General features: G+C 45.4%; 1 long non-coding RNA gene across 1 annotated transcript; it reads left to right on the forward strand.

Annotated features, from left to right (window-relative positions):
• Positions 1 to 14,602: 14,602 nt before the first annotated feature.
• LOC144375500 (uncharacterized) lies at positions 14,603 to 22,673 on the forward strand. The gene is made up of 2 exons (XR_013435500.1): positions 14,603 to 15,413; positions 15,833 to 22,673. It is a non-coding gene; the product is annotated as an uncharacterized LOC144375500 (long non-coding RNA).
• The last annotated feature ends 1,183 nt before the right edge of the window (positions 22,674 to 23,856 follow it).

Here is a 23,856-nt window from a genome sequence, read left to right on the forward strand (position 1 = left end):
TGGTCCCAACTTCCACTAGTGATCACATCCGATTCTCCTCAGTGTTCACCAGTGTTCACCCCCATGCTTTTGACTCATTTGTAAGGGAGAGGATAGGCGGGAACCCTGTGGAGGCTCTACACTGTGGCTTATCAGTGAGATTGCTGGGTGTTATTTTGTTGGGTAAGACAAAGGTTATGCCTCGGGCTGTGATAAAGTTCAGGCACTTCCACTTTTCCATCCAGTAAAGCAAATACAGCAATTTGTGGGTTTCTGGGTTAATGGAGGGCTTTCATCCCTCCTCTGGGCCAGTGACTATGACCTCTAGATAATTCATGTAGGAGGGATACGGTGTGGGGCTGGGCTGACCCACATATGGAAGATTTAATCAGGCCAAATGGACAATGAAACGGGAACAAGCCCCCAAAAAACTAGACACGTGGAAACCCGCTGAGTTTACCATCGTGTCACTCCATGGATGGGGGCTTATGGCAACAGATTAAGGGACATAAGACGCCTATGGAGATTTGGTCACAGTTATGGAACAGAGTGGAGGAACATTGCGGCCTATTGGAAAAATAACTGTGAGCTATTTATGTCACCCTTCTTACCACCAGGACTGTCACCAGAGGAGCATCAGTCAAGACTATACAAATGACAAACACGGGGTGGCTGGAGGAAGCCCCAGCAGAGGAAGTCACCCTTGGTGACATTGGAGAGTAAAGCAAACAGGCCAAAAGACCATGTGGCAGCTGTAACGTTCAGGGCTGCCCATAAAGGATTGTGATGCTGTTGCTGCACAGGGGACTGTCTTGCCTGCTCTCAGTGCTACCCAGGACAACTAGGTGCCAACAGGGTTATATCCAAGAAGGCTATGTCCCTCTTCAGCAATGGCAGATGGACTCCATTGGCCCTCTCCTGCAGTCAGAAGGGGACAAACAGGCATTGACTTGGGTGGACATAGTTAACAGGCTTGATGTAAGCCTTCCCCAGCAGAAGAGCTGACCAGAAGGAACCAGTTTGGCTAAGGGATCCACTTGGCTGAGTGCCATGCATGGCACACCACTTTGTAATGGAGAGTGACCAAGGAACCATTTCACAGGCCATGACCTACAGAGTGGGCTCGAGACCCGGACACATTACTGTTGTAGGACAGATGAGGCTAGACACCTAGGAATTAGCAGGACGCAGGCTTATTGGCTGCAGCTAGGTCCAGAGGGGAATAAAAGCTTTCGCTACAATCAAGCAACCCCTCTAAAACCTGGGTTCAGAAAGTTCTAGAACTTTATACCCAATGTGTACGGGGAGGGGCTCAGAGGCTCACAATCTGCAGAAGTCCACATAACAGTAGTTTTTTTTTCCTACTGTTCTGAGCAATCAATTCAGGCCAAGGACACTCTGTGAAAATCAGTGCCTGGGAAAGGGAGTTCTCCTCCCCTCCCCTTGTGCCCACCAGCTGGCTCCCAAGGATTTGACCACTGTCCTTTGAAATGCAGACGCCTCTCTGGTCTTTCTTATTGCATTTTGCTTCTGCAAGAATATCCCCCTCCTGAAAGTTCTTGTGTCGAAATTTTGCTAAGAATCTAAGAACAATTACGTGAGGATCGTTGGAGAAGCTTCATGAAGACTTTCTGTGGAGGAGGGGGTGCCACTACATTAGGACTTCCCACCCGCCATGCCACCCGACGGGAGCTGGATGGGTTGAAAGAATGAATGTCCTGCTGAACAAGCCTTAGGAGTGCCTCTGTGCAGGGTGGGCTGCTCATCTGCCTGGGCACGGAGGACCCTAAATGAGAAACCTAGACATCAGCAGCCTGCAGCTGTTTCTGTTATCTGGCCCACAGTCGTCAGCATTGAGGTTACAGATAAAGGACTCTCCCACTGAGCTTTTTCTTAAGCCAGTCTGGGGCACAAGTAACAGCATATGTTGCTGGCCTCCCAAGACAGCACATTGGAACACGGAGCATTAGTGGGCCATGGACTGTACAAGGAAGTCCCTACTGGTTTGCCCCACTGACCCCTTGAGGGGAGGGAGAATCTCTAAACTTACAAGTAAAGCCTACTGTGTTGGGAACCTGTCCTCACAAGTACGGGTGATGTTATCCTTGGGTGTGTCACTTTAAGACAGTTATATATCCGGGAGGGGTCTTATTCTCTCTGTACCTCTGAAGGGCAAAAGGACAGGTTGGCGCAGTGCACTTGCCCAGGCAAGCCTACTGGGCAAGCTGCTTCACTAACACACGATCGTACAGTGGCCTGTCTACTGCCTCTTGGAGCTGATTTGCGATTACTGGTGTCTATGAAACGTTTGCCTTATTCTCCGTGGGCTGGCAATAAGACACCTATTCCTGGACTGAGTAAAGGAAGCTGCACATCATGCCAGCCACACGGACGGTTGGCTCTTCCCTGAACGCCCTGTGACTGCAGCACAAGGACTTCCCTGGGCAGTCCAACCTACAAATGAGACGGAACAGACTTGGATAAAACAGAACTGGGCTAAAACTCAGTCTCTCCTGCTTTAACCCAAGTGTCTAAACAAATGCTGCCGTAATTCCCTTCCCAAGCTTGCTGGTAGGTTCTTGCCCTCTGTCCTGCTGTTGGGAGATACGGATGCAGGGTGTCTCCAGGAGCCCTGTCCTGAGGGTCTCCCTGAAGACAGGAGAGGATTGAGATTGTGCGAGACATAAAGGGGTTCTGAGGTGCTAAGGGTGTGGAGTGTTGGGTTAGCACTGGTCAGTGCCTAGGAAAGCTGGCTGTTTGGGCAGTGAGATAAGGACACTAAAGAATGTGATAATGAAGGAGAGGAGAGGGGACGCTGGCCACTCCCCTCTTCCCCAATCTGTAAATGAGGAGCAAAGCAGAGTGACCTTGGTTGTCAAATAAAATACTGTACTCACAGAAAGGAAAGCCACCTGCACAGGGGCACACAACCTGCCCTAGACATTCCCCTGCTTATAGGCATGGTGCATTCCACCGGCCAGCACCTAGGAGTGCGTGAACAATAAAATGTCCCAAACTCTCCCTTGAGTCCTCCAAATTCTTTCTTTGGGATTGGCAAACTTTATGCTTGGAGCATTTGCAGCCCTGGTTGAACACTGTGTCAAAATAAAAAAAATAAGGGGCTGGGGGTAGGGCTCAGCGGTAGCATACTTGCCTAGCATGTGTGAGGCACTGGGTTCAAGTCTCAGCACTGCATATATAAATAAATGAAATGAACATCTATCAACAACTAAAATAAATAAATAATAAAAAGGCTGAGGATGTAGCTTAGTGGTAGAGCACCCCAGTTCAATTCCCAGTACCCCCCCATTATACCTATTTAAAAGTCTTTTAAACAATTCCTTTAGAATTCTGATTAAATGAGCAACTATAAGTTTTAGATTATTATGATATATTTGACACCCTATATTTCTGTAACTAGAGATGTGTATATATCTGAGGGCTAAATATGCAGTGTATCAGAGCTTGGTCTAAACACTATTCAAGAGTTTGTAAAGGTAAGGTATGTAGGTTTAACACATGTAAGGTAATGGATGAGTACTCTCCTTGGTATAATAGGAAGTAGTTTGTTGTTGTACATAGGAGATGTACTTGCACATCAGGTAGTAAGTCTATTTGTTGTCATTTGCCCTGTTTCCTAAACTTAGAAGAGTTCTAAAGTTATTTTTAAATTTTCATCACTGCCATTAGCCTTGCAAACCTGTTATAGGTAGACCCACATAATTACAGCAGCCATGGATTCAAAATTGTACTTAAAAGTAAAAGTTAAGTGTTCATCGTTTTGTGTAGCTGTGTTTCTAATTATTACTGCCTTCTTTGTAGGTTCTTTTTTTTTTTTTTTTTTTTTTTTGTACTGGGTATTGAACTCAGGGGCACTCAACCACTGAGCTACGCTCCCAGCCCTATTTTGTATTTTATTTAGAGACAGGGGCTTTAAATAAAAGACTTTTTATTTAAATTTCAGCTTTTGCTGAGGCTGGCTTTGAACTCTCCATCCTCCTGCCTCAGTCTCTCAAGCCTCTGGGATTACAGGCTGTGCCCCACTGTGCCTGGCTCTTTGTATGTTAGACATATTTATGTTCCTCAAGTGTATAAGCCTTTTAAAATACCAAACTTAGGAAAGCATTTTACTATGTTGGTGTCCTCCAAACTAAAATCATTTGTGGGGACAGCCTGTTTCAGGTTTGTGTTTGTGTGCTCCTAATTGTATCATCTTTGAGCACAGATGTGCCCAAACCCTAGGCATTTCAAACTGTGCCACTGTGACAATCACAAACCAAATATGTTTTTGTTCTTGTTAATTTCATTTTGTACTTTCCTTGTAAAACTCAACTGTTGCCTGTTCGTGTTTTGCAGAAGTAGAACTTTTGAACAGAATAAACTGTGTCAATTTGAGATAATAAGCCATCACCTAGAAGACAGACAGGACTCCCAATATTAATACTGAACCCAAGTAAATGGAATCGGTTACAGTAAAATACAAAAGCTAAAATAACTACCCACACTGGAAGACTAGTGGTAGTGACCTCTGAGTGTTCAACAACTGAGACTTGGAGACCAAGGGCAAGGAAAATAAAAGGTCTAAGGAAAAAAATAGCCAATATTTTGACCCTTACACTCCAAGGTCAGCCAGGACCCAAGGAATTATGGGACCCCTTTAAAGCCCTACAACTGTGGTGAGTCACCAGACCTCCCAAACAGGTGGATTGTGCAGAACCTAAAACAGGAAACCAGGGTCTGGGGTTGTAGCTCAGTGGTAGAGCACTTGCCTTGTACATGTGAGGCACTGGGTTCAATCCTCAGCACTACATAAATATAAATAAATAAAATAAAGGTATTTTGTCCATCTACAACTTAAAAAAAGAAAAAAAAAAGAAAAAAGAAAACCAGAAACCACCCAGTGTACATTCTGCGAAGAGGATATTCATCAGAGAGGGAATGCACCTAACCCTTCCAAGAGAAGCCACATGGTCAGTAAGACCCTGACTCATCCTGGCAAGTGGCCCAACTGGTACAGGAATAGTCTGAAGGAGCCAAGAGGCTTCTAAAAGTAACCATACTTTTAGAAGTAACACAACATAATCTCTTTTCTTAACCATAGAAAGAAAAGAGATTATGTTGGGGGATCAACATAGAAGTCACCTACACAGTCTTCAACACCCAACAGAGAAGAATAACCACAACGAATGTTCTAGTGTTAGGGTAAAATAAAAATCAAAGACCAGTCATGCATGAACATTTAAAAAGGAAAGACACTGTCCGCTTAAATGGATTGGAGATGTTCACTTGGGTCAGCCCTACCAAAAGGAAAATAGGGTCTATTCTTAAGTGCCTGATAATAATAACCTCTAAAAGAAACTGTCAAATCATAATCATAATTTTTTTTATACTGTGGATTGAACCCAGGGACTTGACCACTGAACCACATCCCCAGCTCTTTCTATCTTTTATTTAGAGACAGGGTCTTGCTAAGTTGCTTAGTGCCTTGCTAAGTCGCTGAGGCTGGCTTTCAACCCACAATCCTTGGTCTCTGGAGCTGCTGGGATTACAGACGTGTGCCATTGTACCCAGCCAAATCATAAATTTGTCCTGAGGTAATTTGAATCTGATCTAACAGATCTGCTTTTTAAAAAATAGAGATTTTGAGATGTATACAGATAGACTATTAAAGATATATACCTAACTTAAAAAAAGAAAAGTAAACCTGGCACCATGGTACACACCTATAATTTCACCTACCCAGGAGGCTGAGACAGGATGATTGTGAGCTTGGATTAGCCTCGGCAATTTAGTGACACCTTATATCAAAAGAAAAAATAAAAAGGTGTGTGTGGGGGGGCAGAGCACTTGCCTAGCGTGTGCAAGCCCCTGGGTTCAATCCTCAGCACTGAGAAAAGCAAAATACTGCGCGTACTCTTGCCACACACACACACACACACACACACACACACACACACACACTCGTACACACAGACTAAAGCCCAATATAGTAAGCTTCAAAGCTGTGCATACAACTCCCAGATAGGTGGGGGTTTGCAGGTGAGAGAGTGCACACTGGGCTGAGTGGGAATCTGGGTTCGAACCTTTGATCTTCTGCAGAGGTGACCTTGGGCAAGGCCTCTCACAGTCTCCCATTCCCCACTGGTTCCGTAGGGGCAGAAATCTCAGCTGGTCTGGAGCTCCTGAAGAGCCTTGGTGGTCGTGGGGGCTGTCTGCTGGTTATGAAGAACTGGGCTTGGGCTCCTTTTCTCTGCAGGTAGGACCCATGCACCATGGGTTCTCAAACCTGTGTCATTGGCCCCCTAACCCATCATGATGCTTGGGGCCATTGGTGGGTGACCAGATATCCCTGGTCACTCTCAAAAGTGTCCTGTTTAATCCCAGAGGCTCAGGAGGCTGAGGCAGGAGGATCGCTAGTTCAAAGCCAGCCTCAGCAACTTAGCGAGGTCCTAAGCCACTTAGCGAGGCCCAGTGTCACACACACACACACAGGACTGGGGATATGACTCAGTGGTTAAGCTCTTGGGTTCAATCCTGGATACAAAAAAAAAAAAAAAAAAGGGTCCTTGTGAGAATGATAAATGAGAGTCACTTCCCACCACAGGTTGTAGGACCCTCCTCCATCTCTATCTGGGAGGGATGGCCCAGGGATGGCCAGAGTCCAGCACATTCCAAATAGGAGGGAAATGGAGAGAGTAGTAGCAGGTCAGCAGAGGGGCCTGCTGGGACCTCGGCTGCCCTCAAAAATGAAGAATTTTCCAGAAATACAAGCCTCCACCTGCCCGGGGTGGGGTGGGGAACGGTGGCATGTGAGTTTCCAGCTCTGCTAAGTGTCCTTGTCCCTACAACCCACACCGAAGCTTGAGGACCACCCCTCCTCTTGTCCCGGGCCAAGCTCCTGAGGCCTCCAAGATTAGATGAAATTCTAAATTCATTTTTAAGCAGATTATCTCTAGGACCACACACCAGACCAGTGGAAAAAGATTTGCCCAGGGAGCCGGGAAACTCGGGGCCCATCCCAGCTCTACCTCTTGCCAAATGGACCTGGAAGAGTCTCTTGTCCTCTCTGGGCCTCAGTTTTCCTTTCTGTAAAAGAAGGCCATTGGACTAAGGGACTCCCTGAGGGACTGTAACTTCTATTTTATTTTACTTTATTTTTGGTACTGGGGATGGAATCCTGGGGTGCTTTACCACTGAACTCCCTCCTTAGCCCTTGGAATTTTTTCTTTTTTTTTTATTTTTTATTTTGAGACAGGGTCTCACTAAGTTGCTGAGGTTCTCACTAAGTTGGTGAGGCTGGCCTCGAATTTGCAATCCTTCTGTCTCAGACTCCCGAGCCTCTGGGATTACAGGTGCATACCACTGCGCCAGGCTATAACTTCTATTGTAATGGGTGTTCCTGTCTCAGGGCCAAGGTGTCCTCAGCCCTGCCCTGCAACTGCCGCTCCAGGGTTCCAGCGGGGCCCCAGGAGTCCCTTGCCCATTTTCTTTTTGGGGAGTGTGGGGGGGTACTGGGAATTGAATTCAGGGCGCTCCACCACCGAGCCACATCCCCAGCCCTACTTTATATTTTATTTATTCTATTTGGCATTTAGGTCTCACTAAATTTCTTAGGGCTTCGCCTTTGCTGAGGCTGGCTTTGAACTTGCGATCCTCCTGTCTCAGCCTCCTGAGCTGCTGGGATCACAGGTGTGCGCCACAGCGCCCGGCTCTCTTGCCCATTTCCTAAAAGTGGTGGCATGTGGCTTGAGGCTCTGACATCTGTTGCCGGGCACATGATCCTTCTAAGTCACATGGCTCGTACAGGACCAGGAAGTGGCCCAGAAGGTCTGTCTGGGAGGGCTGAACCCTGTGGCTTAGCATCCGACCCGAGCGCATGACCCAAGCAGCTGCAGGCTGTGGCTCTCTCTAGGCTGTGAGCCCAGGTGGGGACCGGAAAGCCCTGGATGAGAGCCAAGGGGCTGAGTTGGTGCTGGGAGGATGGGCGCTGGCGACATCTGCCCCTGGACTGCTCTGCTTCAAGTGAGTGGAGGTCACGTCTCTCCTGCCGACAGCTCTCACGCCGCCTTTTAAAGTCCAGAAGGAGAAAGGGATGCTCCTTTACTGTTTCCCCACACCTCTTTGGTGGTTGAGGGCAAAACATGTACCATTTTGGCAATCGGGAAAGCACAATCTTGTGGTTATTTATTTTTTAAATTATTTGCTGTACTGGGGATGGAACCCAAGGGTGCTCTACCACTGAGCCACACCCCCAGCCCTTTTTTTTTTTTTTTTTTTTTTTGGAGACAGGGTCTGGTTAATTGCTCAGGGCCTCACTATGTTGTTGCTGAGACTGACCTCGAACTTTCTGTCCTCCTGCCTCAGCCTCCCAAGTCACTGGGATTACAGGGGTGTGCCATCACACCTGGCTTTCTATTTTTTAACCCCGTCCTTAGACCATCAGTATTCCTCACTCTGTTCATCAACATTTTTTATAAAGGGCCTGGTACCGGGTACTGCAGGGAGTGGCAAGTAACGAGTCAGACAGACCTGGCCCGGCCCTGTCATTTCCTATCTGCATGGGACACTCTCTTGGGAAATCACCGAGCCTCTGTGAGCCCCAGGTTACATATAAAACTGGAATAACAATAACAATCTTGTTGTGCATCTCACCTGTGCCGGCTGCTGTTCTGATCACTCAACCTGTAATTAATCATTCAAACTCTTAAGAAAGGTGCTATTATTGGCTCTATTTTGCTGGTGAGGAATTTGAGGTGCAGAGAGCCTAGACATTTTGCCCAGGCCACGCAGCTTGTCCATGGGGGAGCTGGGATATGAGCCAGGTATCAGACCTCAGGAAGATCCTGCCTCTTGACTCATCCTTGACTCTTGGGCTCCTGGAGATTTAAGGAGATGGAAAAATGTGGAGCCTGGCCCTTCTGCTCATTCCTGCCAGGGTGAGAGGCAGCCTGTGGAAATAAAGGCCCAGGAACACGGAGCTCCAGAGCGACTCTGTCAGCTGAGGGTCCAGAGTGGGAGGGCCTGGACAATGTGCACCCTGGCCCACCCCAGTCCCATCAGGGAAGGGCCTGGCACAGCCAGAGAGGGCACTGAGCTCAACTCCCACAGCTCAGGGTGATAGAGGAACCAGAACCAGATCTGAGTCTTTTTATTTGGAAACAGGGCCTTGCTACGTGGCCCAGGCTGGCCTTGAGCCTGAGATGCCCTTGCCCCAGTTTCCTGAGTACCTGGAATTGCAGGCTGCACCACGGTGCCTGGCTCAGGTCTGGGTTTTCTCCGAGCCTTTTCTGTAGATCACCACCTCCTAGGCCACAACCCTAGGCCTTGGGTCTGCAGGGGACAGGCTCAGCCATCTTGAGACCGATACTGTCAGATGCGGCCTTATCCATTGCTGGGCCGGTCATGGGCAGCTTTGCAGGTTGTAGGCAGACCAGAGGAGGCAAGAGCCCAGATTGAGAGCAGCACAGCAAACGGGTCAGCCGCTGGTATCTAGAGGGTTGGTGACGGTGCTGGGGTCTTTCTCCTTCCCTCAGTGTGGACATTACTCCCACCTCAGTCACCGCAGATGCCCTCACCCTGCTACCAGGCCACGGGGTCTAGGAGTAGTTACTTCTGAGGGTGGTTGTCGCACCTGTCTACAGGAATGAGGGAGAGACTAGAGAAAACCGCCGCTTGGGCTGCACAGGCTCCGGGGTAGTTTCCTCCACTTTCTTTCTTTGTTTTCCCTTCATCTTCTCTTCTTTCTTTTTTCTTTTTGGTACTGGAAACTGAACCCAGGAGCACTTAACCACGGAGCCATGGCGCCTGCCCTTTTAATTCATTTTTACTCTGAGACAGGGTCTCATTAAGTTGCTTTGTGCCTCACTAAGTTGCTGAGCCTGGCCTCAAACTTGCAATCCTCCTGCCTCAGCCTCCCAAATCACTGGGATTACAGGCGTGCGCCACCACGCCCAGCTGCCCTTTTTAATAAATAAAAGAGAAACAAATTCCCCAATCATCGTGGCCTCTGACCTCCTCCTCCTGGTTCCTGTTTATGGAGTGCGGACTGGTATGCAGCCGGCCCTCAGGGGGACACATATCTACCCCCATCTCATTCTCATAATAGTCCAATGAAGAAGGTGTAATTATTTCCCCATTTTCTCTGGATGAGAACACTGAGGCTTGGTCATGTGCCCAGGGTCTCACGGTGCCAGGGAACAGCTGGGATGTGGACTCTAATTTAGTCTGTCCCTTGGCATGTTATAAAATCTAGATTGTTCAAGGAAAATATTTTTTGTCTCTTTTGTTTTAAACAGGTTCATTGAGAAATAACTCACAATTTATCTTTTTATTTTTCTCTGGGCATTGGGGATTGAACCCAGGGTCTCTCTCTCATGCTAGGCAAGTTCTCCACCATGAGCTACATCCCCAGCCCCACAATTCACAATTTCAAGAGTACAATTCCCTGCCTTTTAGTATATATATATTGTCGTGCAGATGTCACCACAGTCAACTTTAGAACAGTTTTAGATTATTGCCCTCAAAGAAAACCTGTCCCCTTAGCTGACATCCCCAAACTCCCCAACCCTGTAGCCCTAGACAACCACTAATCTACTTCTGGTCTCTGTTGGATTGGCCGGTTCTGGACATTTAATATAAATGGAACCACAGAATAGTTGACCTTCCACGTCTGGCTTCTTTCATTTTTGTATTCATCTGACAACCTGAGTCTATACTTAACTCCTTTTTTATAGATTTATTTTTTAGTTGTAGTTAGACCCAATATCTTTATTTCTTTACTTTTATGTAGTGTTAGGGATCCAACCCAGGGCCTTGCTGGTGCCAGTGAGCGCTCTATCACTGAGCCACAACCCCAGCCCTATACTTAACTCCTTTTTATCACCAAATTAAATCGCGTTGTATGGATAGATCACATTTTGTTTGTCCCTTCATCAGTCGATGGACAGGGGGCTGTTTCCACTTTGGGGCTAACATGAATAACACATGCGATACACACTCATGAACGTGTCTCTGTGTGGACACATGTTGTCAACTCCCCTGAGTGTGTGCCTCAGTTAACTGGCAACTCTATGTTCAATCCATGCATATTTTTTTAATGCTTAGGATTGAACCCAATGAAACAAGGTTTCCAGCCTCTGCTGCTGTAGAGTTGCAGAGATAGAAGATTTATTTAAGTGAGAAGAAAAGAGACAGAGCTCCCACAGGGCGAGAGGGGACCTGATAGGGGCGGCCACTTCAGTGTACTAGGCAAGAGGCTTGTGTAGCTGCAGGGTAGGGGCATCCTCAATGTCTATACCAATCAGGTCTTGGAAAAGTACCAATGTTATTGGTCCAAAAAGCCCCCCAGTTACTCGTGCTAATCAGGTATTGGAAAGGGCTAAGGCTATCAGTGCAGCCTGCAGCTTTCTGATTGGTTAGCCCTGGAGCCTGTGGCCTCCGCTCACGTCTGTCTCAATCCACTGCCCTGGGTCAAAGGAGTTGGCTGGGATGTTTGGAAGCTTCTACAGGTTCACCTCCTGGAGCCGCCTTCGCGTTTAGAGAAGCCGTTATGGAACCTGTTGTTGCTCACACCCTGTGGGTGGGGGAATGGGTATCCGAGGGATGTGCTGGCTGCCAAGTAAAAGCTATCAAAGTAATGGATCTGAAAATAAGACAAAAGGCAAGAACATTTTAAAAACAGGGTGAGACGCTTCAGCCCACCAGAAGGATCTGGCTCTAACATAGAAGCCTGGGCTTGCTTTATTTATAGCAGAGCTGATCCAAGGGGGTCGGTAGGTGTAAGGTTTCAGTGTGGCAGGAGTCTGGTCTCCTTGTCTTGGTGTGGCAAATAGCTTATTGGGTTCTTAGCGGGTCACTCCCCATCTCCAGGGCTGCGCTTGAACGTGAGCAGTGAGCAGATCAGGGTACCACGTGAACTGGGCATTCTCCAACCAGTGGGTTCTGCCCGGGAGTTCCCAAGACCCGGCTTTCTGCCTAATGGCTCGAACACCGTCCCTCAGTTCACACAGGACTCATAGGTGGCCCCCACAACCCGTTTCCTTAATTGTCTGCCCGTGCTCCTGACTACCCTACCTTGTTCAGCAGGGGCACTACCTCTGCGCTACGCCCAAGCCCTTTTCATTTGTTTCTTTGGAGACAGGGTCTCACTAAGTTGCTGAGGCTGGCCTTGAACCTGTGATCCTCCTCCCTCGGCCTCCTGGGTCACTGGGATGACAGGTGTGTGCCACAACACCTATCTACATGGAACCTTGGAGACTGTTTTCCACAGTGGCTACTCCATTTCATTCCCACCAGCAGCAAAGGCAGGTCTGACCGCTCCACCTCCTTGCCAAACTGTCATCGCCATGGTTTTTGGCTTTTTGTTTTTCTTAATCATCCTTTTGATCCAAGCCATCCTAGTAGTGGTTTTGGTTTGCATTGCCCTGACAACTAAGGAAACTGAGTCCCTTTTCACAGGCTTCCTGCTGCAGCAGCAGCTCCTCCTCCTCCTCCTCCTCCTCCTCCTCCTCCTCCTCCTCCTCATTCTTCCCCTGCTCATCCTCCTGCTCCTCCTGCTCCTCCTCCTCCTGCTCCTCCTCCTCCTCCTCCTCCTCCTCCTCCTCCTGCTCCTCCTCCTCCTCCTCCTCCTTCTCCTCATTCTCCTCCTGCTCCTCTTCCTGCTCCAGCATCTCGTCCTGATCCTCCTCCTCCTCCTCCTCCTGCTTCTCCTCTTAATCCTCCTCTTCCTGCTCCTCCTCCTCCTCCTGCTCCTCCTCCTCCTCCTCCTGCTCCTCCTGCTCCTCCTCCTCCTCCTGCTCCTCCTCCTCCTCCTCCTGCTTCTTGTCCTGATCCTCCTTCTGCTCCTCCTCCTGATCCTCCTCCTCCTAATCCTCCTCCTCCTGCTCCTCCTCTTCCTCCTCCTCTTCCTTCTCCTTGTTCTCCTCCTCTTCCTCCTCCTCCCTCTCCTCCTCCTAATCCTCCTCCCCCTCTTCCTTCTCCTCCCCTTCCTCCTCCTCCTCCTCCTCCTCTTTCTCCTCCTTCTTCATCTCTTCTTCTCTTCCTTTTGTGCTGCTGGAGATTGAGCCCAGGGCCTCATGCATGTCAGGCAAGCACTCTACCACCCAGCTACACTCTCAGTCCTTGGCTGCTTTCCCTGCCCCTCCCCCAAGGGTTTTAATCATCTTTATTTTTAAAAAATGGGAAATAACTTCACATGGCTTGACCTCAAGTCTGGGTGTATGCTCAGTGGCAGAGCACATGTTCAGCATTCACAAGGCCCTGGATTCAACTCCCAGCCCCCAAAGCAACCTACCAAACCAAACGAGAAGAAGAATCTTTTGAACTCAAGGATGTTTTGTAAAAACTCTGAATTTCATCCTGCCCTAAATCTTCCCAGGGATATTCAAAGCAAATATGATACAATAAATAGACCTTTAAATGTTGTTTCTTTGAACACAAATGAAATGTGTCAAACAACTTGTCTGTACTTTGATTTCGCCAGGACTGGGAATTGAAGCTGGGGCTTTGTGCATGCAAGGTAAGAACTGTACCTATGAGCTGTACCCCCTTTTTATGTTCAGACAGGGTCTCACTATGTTGCTGAGACTGACCTCAAATTTAGGATCCTCCTGCCTCAGCCTCCCGAGGCACTGGGATTAGAGGTGTGGACCACCACACCTAGCTTTGTGGTAGGGTTTTTCAGGGAGATGCCGGCCCTGTCCAGACCATGCTTCTGGCTCTGGGAGCGGGTGGAGTCAACTCCAAGGACAGAGGAGGTGGTTTGATGAGAACCGACTTTCTTGTTTCCTTGAAGAGCCCATGAAGGAGTCAGGTAATGCGTGGGCTCCTTGGCGAAGGACTCGGGTCTCAAATTCAAACTGTCAGCTGTGTTTGGGAAGCTGCTCGAGCCCAGGAGTCTTGGGCCAGCCTGGGCAGCATAGTGAAACCCTGTCTCTTAAAATAATTATAATAATAATAATGGAGCCAGGCATGGTGGCTCACATCTCTGTTTCCAGCATCTCAGGAGACTGAGGAGGATCGAGAGTTCAAAGCCAGCCTCAGCAAAAGCGAGATGCTAAGCAATTCAGTGGGAGACCCTGTCTCTAAAATAGGGCTGGGGGTGTGGCTCAAGGTTCAAGTGTCCCTGAGTTCAATTCCTGGTACAAAAAAAAAAAAAGTTAGTTTCCTTCTAAGATGGGGACAGGGAAGCAGAATAGTAGAAAAAAAATAACTGATTGGTTAAGTTCAGGTTACTTTAAGCCTTAGCCTCCCAAGTGGGACTGGGACTGCGGGTGTGCCACCTGTACCTGGCCAGGTCACTTCTTTGATACTGAATTAAAGCAAAGAAACCTCATTTTCATGTCCATGCAAGTTAGCCTGTTGGAGAAATGTGTCTGTCCCTCATTTCCCCTTCCTGGCTTCTCGGGAGGTCGGCAGTGCCGTTTTGATTTGAGCAGGTGGGACTCCGTTTTGATTTTTTTTTTGGGGGGGGGGCTCTGTAGGAGCACAGTGCAGGAGCCTAACTGGCCCCCTGGGACTTGGCTTTTTGTCTTGTTTGTTTGGCACAGAGATTGAACTCGGGGTGCTTCACCACGGAGCCACCCCCCCCCCATCTCTTTTGCATTTTATTTAGGGACAGGGTCTCACTGAGTTGCTTAGCGCCTCGCTAAGTTGCTGAGGCTGGCCTTGAACTCACAAGTCTCCTGCCTCGAGCCTCCCGAGCCGCTGGGCTGTAACTTTTCTTTCCACTCTAAGGCCAGGGCACCTTTTTGATTCTTTTGTGATGCTTCAATTTTTAGAAACATGGTAATATAATCGATCGATTCAATCCAATCTTGCTTCCCTTCCGGGCTCAGCAACGGCTTGCTCTCTTCTCATCATTGCTATTATTCACGCTCTGACCCTGGCCAGGGAGCACGGGGCCCTGAACACTGCAGGAAGAAAAGACACCTCAGGCCACAGGAAGCCTGGAAGCTTCTCTGGACAGAAATGCCACTGAGTGGAGACCAGGGGAGCTTGGGCAGAGCCTGGGGTGGAGATGGGAGCTGATTAATGGAGGGCAGGGTTGGAGAGCCGGGTCTGGTCTGCTCTTACTTACCGCGGGGTGTGTGTGTGTGTGTGTGTGTGTGTGTGTGTGTGTGTGTGTGTGAGAGTAGCTGTCACGTCCCCTCTTGGGTTCACTAGGGTTATCATTTTGACATTCACAGATGGACAGCCGAGGCCTGAGGACTTCTCAAAAACAGGGAAAACGTTGTCTGAGCATTTTTCTGGCCGTGTTCCTGGCTTTCTCCAGTTCTCACACGCGCCCTGTCCTCACCAGCTTGCGGCCTTTCCCAGGGTGACTCAGCAGGTCCCTGTCTGCAGAGCTGCCCACTGCAGCTGACTCACCTCCCCCCGCCCCCCAGCTCCTGGCAAACTCGACAGATCCAGTGTCTGGAGGGCTCTGCCAGGCCAAGGTGAGAACCTGGCGGGGGGGCGCGGGGAATCCCTGTGCAGCCCCAGCCCAGGCTCCCACCAGCCTTTGGGACAGCCTGGCTGCTTGGGGTGTGTTCATCCCTGGCCCAGGGGTGGCCAACTGGGACCTGTGTGCCCCCAGAGAGCTGTTCCGCCCTCTGGCTTCCCAGGAGAGGGTAAGACAGCCTTAGGTCCCTTGTGTGGCCTTCTACCCAGGCTGTGTCTTCCAATTCAGTGTCTTCAGTGCCTGGTCCAGGGTCTGACTATACTAGGAGAGCGATCAATGCATTGCTAAATCAATAACAGGTCGCCATGATAAAAGCCCGTGAGAAGCAAAGTCTAACCACAAGAGTGAGAAGGGAGATTCCACTATTTCTGTTTATTTATATATTTATGTATTAATTTTGTTTATTATTTGCAGTTCTGAGGATTGAACCAGAGGTGCTCCGCCATTGAATTACATCCCAGCCCTTTTTATTTTTTTTTTTTATTTTGAGACAGGGTCTCATGAAATCACCCAGGCTGACCTTGAACTCGCTGACCTTGAGCTTGCCGTCCTCTTGCCTCGGCCTCCTGAGTAGCTGGGATCACAGGTGTACACCACCACCTGGACTTTTTTTTTTTTTTTTTTTTGGAGACAGGGTTTCACTAAGTTGCTTAAGTTAGACTTGACTTTACCATCCTCCTGCCTCAGCCTCTACCATTTTCTTTTAATGTTTCTTTGGGGACTTGGGGGGCTAGGCAAGTGCTCTACCACTGAGCTACATCTCCAGCTCCCACTATTTCCTTAAGTATAAAAAGTCTTTCCTTCGACTGTGTCATCTCAGCTGGGCACTGAAGATGGAATGAGAGTTCTCCAGGGACAGAGGTGGGAGGGAATCTGAAACAGGGGAGAAGGTATCTATAGGGCACACAGCTTGGGCATGGCTTACTTGGGTCATCATAGAAAATATAGGACGGAATGAAGGGAGGGGAAGGTTGGAGGTTTGCCAAGAGATTGCAAAGTTGAGTTAGTGCCGAGGCCGTGTGTTCCCAAACTGAAGGGTCAGGGAAGCTGGAGGGCAACTGAGGACAGGTGTGGTCTAGTGGTGTGGTCTTCTGATGGGGGACCGACACACAGACAGACGTGAGTGGTGGGACAGGAGGTCAAGGGAATGATTCTGTAAACGGGGCCCACTGTCTGACCCCTACGTGCTTTTTTTTTTTTTTTCACCTTTGAAAAGCAATTGACCTACAACCCTTTCTGGCTCAAGCCCCCAGGACCTACATTCCCCAGGAAACGGCCTGTTTTCTGAAGGAGAAAAGGAGGCCCCAAATAATGCCGAAAAGGGAACACAAGTTACCCTGAAGTGGTGGGAGGGACTTTTGCACCTTACATAGACCAGACCTCAGAACTTGATGAGGATGATTCCTCCTAACCATAAAATCTAAAAACAGGTTCCAGCATAGGTCAAAGTGACCTAGGGTTATTACCATAGTGAAGGCTCGAAAGTCTGATGTCATCTCATTGTCAGTCAAAAGTCAAGAGGTGAACCAGGGCAAGATTCTCCAGGAACTTCCCTGGAACCCCCAGTAAAACTGGAGGGCGCGCCTATGATCCCCGCGACTCAGGAGGCTGAGGCAGGAGGATTACAAGTTTGAGGCCAGACTCAGCAACTTAGTGAGGCCCTAGGCAACTTAGTGAGACCCTGTCTCAAAATAAAAAATAAAAAGGACTAGGGATGTGACTTAGTTGTAAAGTGCCCCTGTGTTAAATGCCCAGTATCAAACACAAATAAATAAATAAATAAATTTAAAAAAATAAAACTGAAGGGCAGGAAAGGGGTGAGTTCCCTCTTCTCTCTGAGAGGACCCACTCTCTCCCTTGAGAATGTCCCCTTTCCCATCCCTTCTAATAAACTCATGCCTGTTACTCTGAGCAACATGTCTAAGATCTTTTTGACCTGATTGCAAGAATCAGGATTCGAAGGGGGGCCCTGGTGCTGCCTCAGTTTCCCGGAAAACCTCATTCCTGCTCCACCTGTGTTTGTGCTGTTATCGTGGGTTATCCCAGCACTTTTCTGATTGCTTTCTCCATTCAGCCTTTTCTTTGTAAAACTCTTTTCATTTGTTCTTTTTAGCTATGCATGACAGTAGAGTGTATTTTGACGTATTACACGTACATGGAGTGCAACCTCCCATTCTCATGGTGGAACATGATGTGGAGTTACCCTGGTTGTGTGCTCATATATGAACACAGGAAAGTTATGCCGGATTCATTCTCTTTCCTATTCCCATTCCTCCTCTCTTCCCTTCATCCCTCATTGTTTAATTCAATGAACTTGTATTCTTCCCTCTCCCCGAGCCACATCGTGTGTTAGCATCCACAAATCAGAGAGGACTTTCGGCCTTTGGTTTTGGGGGATGGGCTTCTTTAAAACTTTGCCTAATAGTCTCCAGTTCCATCCATTTACTAGCAAATGCCATAATTTCATTCTTTTTTATAGCTAAGTAATACTCCATTGTATACGTATACCACATTTTCTTTATCCATTCGTCTATTGAAGGGCACCTAGGTTGGTTCCATAGCTTAGCTATTGCCAACTGAGCTGCCATAAACTTCGATGTAGCTGCATCACTATAGTTTGCTGATCTAAGTCCTTTGGGTGTATGCTAAGGAGTGGGATAGCTGGTCAAATGGTGGTTCCATACCAAGTTTTCCCATTTAGCTTTTTCTTAACTTTGATGCTCCACCTTGGATTCTTGGTGACTAGTGGGAAAATCTCAAGATAATTGATTTACAATTTTTTATTAGATCACACTGTAGTCAAGACCGGAAGATCTCTTTACTGTAACTTGGATGTCACAGCCCTTAAGGATAAACAAAACATCCTGAAACCTCACTCAAGGCTCAAATTACTGGGAACGCTAATTCCCACCTAAGGCAAAGGGTACCCTCCATCTCTGGGGCAGGTGCCCTATTTAACGCTCTTTGCCTCTCAGGCAAAACAGCAGATTTCCTTGCTCCTCAGCTGACTGATAGCTCTCTCCATGCAGCTTGCATCTGAAGTTTGAGACCAGAAAAAAAAGTGTCACATTTAAATCCAAGCTGCCATGGGACATAAATGACTGATTTGGGGCTGGGGATGTGGCTCAAGCGGTAGCACACTCGCCTGGCATGCGTGCGGCCCAGGTTCGATCCTCAGCACCACATACCAACAAAGATGTTGTGTCCGCCGAGAACTAAAAAATAAATATTAAAAATTCTCTCTCTCTCTCTCTCTCTCTCTCTCTCCTCTCTCTCTCTCCTCTCTCACTCTCTCTTTAAAAAAAAAATAAATGACTGATTTATCTTTTCTTGCACTCTGGGAATCCACTCTCCAGTAAGTTTCTCCTTAAGTACTAGAAAAAGGGACAGACAAGAGAAGGGGATATAGAAAGGCTGACTGCGCCAGGTCCCAGAACTTTTGAGGACGCTTAAGGGGTCTACATTCTGCCTTGGGGACAACATTACCCCAAACTGCAGGGACAAGCCTGGGAGTGCACTGGGATGCCTTGCGTCCTGCAGAGTTTTCTCTTCTCTCCACATGGGCACAGAGAAGGAAAATGAAAAGATCCCATATGTACAAGTTTTTTTTTTCTTGAGAATCTTTTCCTGAGGCCTAGCCCTCCCTGGACCTCATAGGCTACCGTATTTTTTAAATATCTGGCTGACTCTAATCTGATCCAAAAGTGCATCTGATTGGATATGTATGTTCCATGTGCTCCTTTACACAGGGTATTTACAGGGTAATTATGGCTGTCTCTTTTGTTTAAAACAAACAACAAACAACAACAACAACAACAAAAGCCTCTCTTTTTGAGCTCATGTTTTTCTGGTGAATTCACCTTTGATTCTGCACACCTAAATGAATATATTTTGTTCTGATAAGTCTTGCTTTGTCTAACTGGAATTTGTTAGCCCTCTGTCTGTCTTTATTCAGAGTCCAATTACTCAAAGGTTAACTCTCACATTCACCTGGAAAGGAGAGAGATCTTCTCCTTTAGAAGGTCTCCTACAAGGGAGAATAAACAATTGGTGATGGTTGGCAAGGATCTTCTTCCTGGATGGACAGACAAGTGGCCACCTGAACCACAGATGCAGTGTGTAGATATGATTGGTGGCCCCTGCCCCAGCCTCTCCTGGGTCTGTGTCCTCTATATCATAACCTATTGTTCACTGTCACAACAAGGACTTCTGTGACAGGCTCTCTTTTAATTTCTAAAGGGTTAAATCTAAGAGTGACTGTGCAATAAACATTCATAGTTTTTTTTTCTGTGGGGATGTACACCTGTGGGGATGTATACCTGGTAAAATGCTATAAAGTCTTTGGTTTCTGTCTGTTTTATGAATATTTGTGCACACTTGAGTATTGTATGTTGTGTCTATACATATGTTTGTATCTATATGTACCTGGTACCAAAATTGGCTTATAAATAAATGAGCACTTGTAAATTTAAAAAAAGGAATGGATTCAAATTGTTTTTGTTTTCATGACTTAAACTTTTAAGAAAAAGGTCAATTTAAATTGGTTAAATAGATAAGAGTAAAGATGTTTTTAAAATGACTAATCCAGGGCTGGGGTTGTGGCTCAGTGGTAGAGCACTTGCCTAGCATGTGTGAGACACTGGGTTGGATCCCCAGCACCATATAAAAATAAACAAATAAAGAAAAGATATTGTGTCATCTGCAACAAATGACTAGTCCACACATTTTTCTAGGAGTAGCCAATCAAGACGGTGTTGGTTTCTATAAGATATTTAGAGTATAAAGTTCATAGTTTTTAGGACTTGTCTTTGAGCAGGAAAAAGAGCTTAAGAGTTAAATAGGCTTGTCTAACATCTTGGTTTTCATGGCTGCTTTAAAGTTAACAGTTAAATGGGTACATTAGATTTATCATAAATAGGATTAATCTTTATAAATGTATTTGTTAGAAATATTTAGAAATATCTGATTAATTTTCAAAGTTAAAATATTAAAGCATCAACTACTAAATATAAATCAAGTACTCTTGGCTTCTTAAATTCTATAAATATTTGGATCTATTAAATGTGTTTTTATAAATTGTTGGTAAATGGAAAAAGAATTTAAGGTTGCTTTGTTTCTGGGTTTTCATTAAAAGTGAGATTACTAAGAGTTAAAATTCTAACTAACATGGTCTGGGGTTGTGGCTCAGTGGTAGAGTGCTTGTCTCACATGTGTGAGGCACTGGGTTCGATCCTCAGCACCACATTAAAATAAATGAATAAAGATAAAAAAGTTCTAACTAACAGATGTAATTCTATATGCAAGAATTGAAAGGATTTAACCTATGTTTGAATTGGAAGAAAACTATAAAAAGCAAGGTAGTTCATGTTATTAAAAAGGAATAATTTGTGTAAATTCAGAAATTTCATAAGGATTATTTCAAAATGTAAACTTGAAAAGAGTCAACAACTAGGAAAAGATTTAAGAAAGTTATTAGATATGGAAATATATTTTATTAAGGAAAAAAGAAATATTTCTGGATAAGAAAGTATTTTGTATGGTAAAGTAATATTTTTGTCTTGAAGTCCAAAATAAAAAACTGAAACAGGACAAAACTAAGGATGTAAACAAGTTGTAGAGTGTCTAAGAAATTTACAAAAGTTTGGTGGAAGTAAATCTCAAAAAAAAATTTGAGTATGTTATTAAATTGGCTCTATTTAGCACTGTCAATTAAAGATATGCAAAGGTTTTTATAAATTCAAATTTTAATGCCCTGATATAAAGCCAGAATCTAACCCTCTATATGTTGAAACAACAAAGTTTTCTTTCTGTTTGTTTGTTTGGTACCAGTGATTGAACTCTGGGCACTTCTGAGCCACATCCCCAGCACCCTTTTTTTTAATCTTTTTATTTGTAGATGGATACAATCCTGTATTTTATTTCTTTTTATGTGGTGCTGAGGATTGAACCCAACGGAGGCTTCACATGTTCTAAGCAAGCACTCTACCACTGAGCACTTGACCCTCAGCACTTTTTAATTTTTATTTTGAGACAGGGTCTTGATAAGTTGCTTAGGACCTTGATAAGTTGTTGAGGCTGGACTCAAATTTGCAAATCTCCTGCTTCATCCAAACAACAAGATTTTCTTTTTTTTTTTTTAAAAAAAAAGCCTAGGTAGGGAAATTTTTTTTTTTAAAGAGAGAGTGAGAGAGGAGAGAATTTTTAATATTTATTTTTCAGTTCTCGGCGGACACAACATCTTTGTTGGTATGTGGTGCTGAGGATGGAACCCGGGTCGCACGCATACCAGGCGAGCGCGCTACCGCTTGAGCCACATCCCCAGCCCCAACAAGATTTTCTTAGAATAGTGATCTGCTCTTATTTATTAGATAATTTCTGTGTCTATTGGATTTTATTACTTTGGGAAACTAAGTCTTAAAGGAATTAGGGTTCACACCTGTTTTAAATGATTGCATTATAACTGGTTAAATAAACAACTGTTATTCTAGGTTATTACAATATAATTGACACCTAAATACACGTGACTCAAGATAGGTGTACATTGGAGACCCAATTGTTTGCCTGAGCTTTGTCTAAGTGTTGCTTAAAAAGTTGTAAAATGAAAACTATATAGGTTTACAAGCAAGGTAACCAATAGTGTTTTCTTTTATAATTGTATCTGACACAAAAGGTCACACTGCCATTTTAAAACCTGATTCACATCTCTTTGTTTTGAGAATATAAATGTTTTTCTATCATATCAATGAGATGCATTTATAATCAGATAAGTCTATTTCTGATTCCTTACTGTCACACCAAGGGCATCTGTGACAGTCTCTATTTTAATTTGTAAAGGGTTAAATCTGACAGAGACTGTGTAATGAACAATGGTAGCACTTTTATCTCCTACCTATGGGATCTAATGCCTGGTAAAGTGCTCTAACATTTGTTTCCTGTTTTATGTATATTGGAGCACACCTGTGTATTGTATGTCATGTCTACATATGTGCTTTTATCTATATATCATATCATGGTGTCGGGAACTAGAAGGACATTCTCCTTCAAAGATTAGCCTGACAGCCCCCTGGGAGACATTCTGCCCTGAAGGCATCCTGCAGCTACCTATCTCCCTGGAACACCCTGCGGTTATCAGGATCATCAGACATCTTGCAGCTGGTAGTTTTACCACCCACATCCAGCAATTGCGAAGAGCTTCCCCATCCCCAGCATATAAATACCCCTGTGTGAACAATAAAAGTTTGCAGCTTGATCAGAACTTTTGTCTTGCTGTCACCTTTCGTGTCTCTTGTCCCTTCATTCCTCCCCATCTAGGTTCACTGCCCACGTTGATGTGTCCTGCCGGACGGGACATCATGGTACCAAAATTAGCTTATAGATGAATGTAGCACTGTTTCCTAAATTATAATAAATTGAGGTTGTCCTTTGATTTTGACCAGTGTTGCTAACCTGTGGTTATACTTACCCTACATTATGAATTCTACATTTTACTTTAAAAGTTAAGACTAAGTTAATATAAGGATCTCTGTGTAATTGTGGTGCTAATTATTACTGGCTTCTTTGTATATTAGGTGTATTCTTGTTTCACAAGTATGCAAATCTTTTAAAATCTAAAGCTTGGGAGAGCACTTGACTAGATGCTGTTCTCCAAACTGAGGTTGTTGGTAACTATGACATCTTTCATAATTATACAGAAATAACAAATTTCATTGGGAATCTATTTATGTCATTTAATCTATTCTAACTGGATAAAGGTATCATGTCATCAATAAATGATATAAATGTATTTTTGGAAGATAATAACAAGAGCATGATTCATTTAAAGGTTGACAATGCAGAATATGAAAACATTTTTTTTTCAACAAAAAGCAAGTTAGGAGAGCTCTTAGTCTTCCTGTTGATTTGTGTTTCAGATGTAATGTTGTATTAGGTTAATTGATATTTCAATAGACATGTAAGAACTTTGTAGAATGATTTTTTAATATTTATTTTTTTGTAGTAGTTGGACACAATACCTTTATTTTACTTTTTATTTTTATGTGATGCTGAGAACCGAACCCAGGGCCTCACACGTGCTAGGCAAGCGCTCTACCACAGAGCCCCAGCCCCAACCTGAATGATATTTTTAAAAGGGGCAAAGACCAGTTCCAGAAATAAAACATTTTACCCAGGAGTCGTCAAGAAGCCAGCCTCACCTGAGATGTGCCTTTCACCCACAGGTAACTAAATCAAGCTCATTTAAAATGATACCCCAAAGATATACATTTTGTTGTAAAGATTATTGTGTGTGTGATCTCAAAATAAAAGGGATATGATACAAAACTAAGCAAAGGTTTGTGTAAGTTATAGAAGATATTTAAAGGTTGAAAAGGAGTTTTAAAGAAAGTAAAACTTGTGAAGGATTTCATATGTGATTGATTTGGTAAATTTATGGATTTTTG

Source organism: Ictidomys tridecemlineatus, chromosome 1 (genome assembly GCF_052094955.1).
Source record: "Ictidomys tridecemlineatus isolate mIctTri1 chromosome 1, mIctTri1.hap1, whole genome shotgun sequence".
Taxonomy (NCBI): domain Eukaryota; kingdom Metazoa; phylum Chordata; class Mammalia; order Rodentia; family Sciuridae; genus Ictidomys; species Ictidomys tridecemlineatus.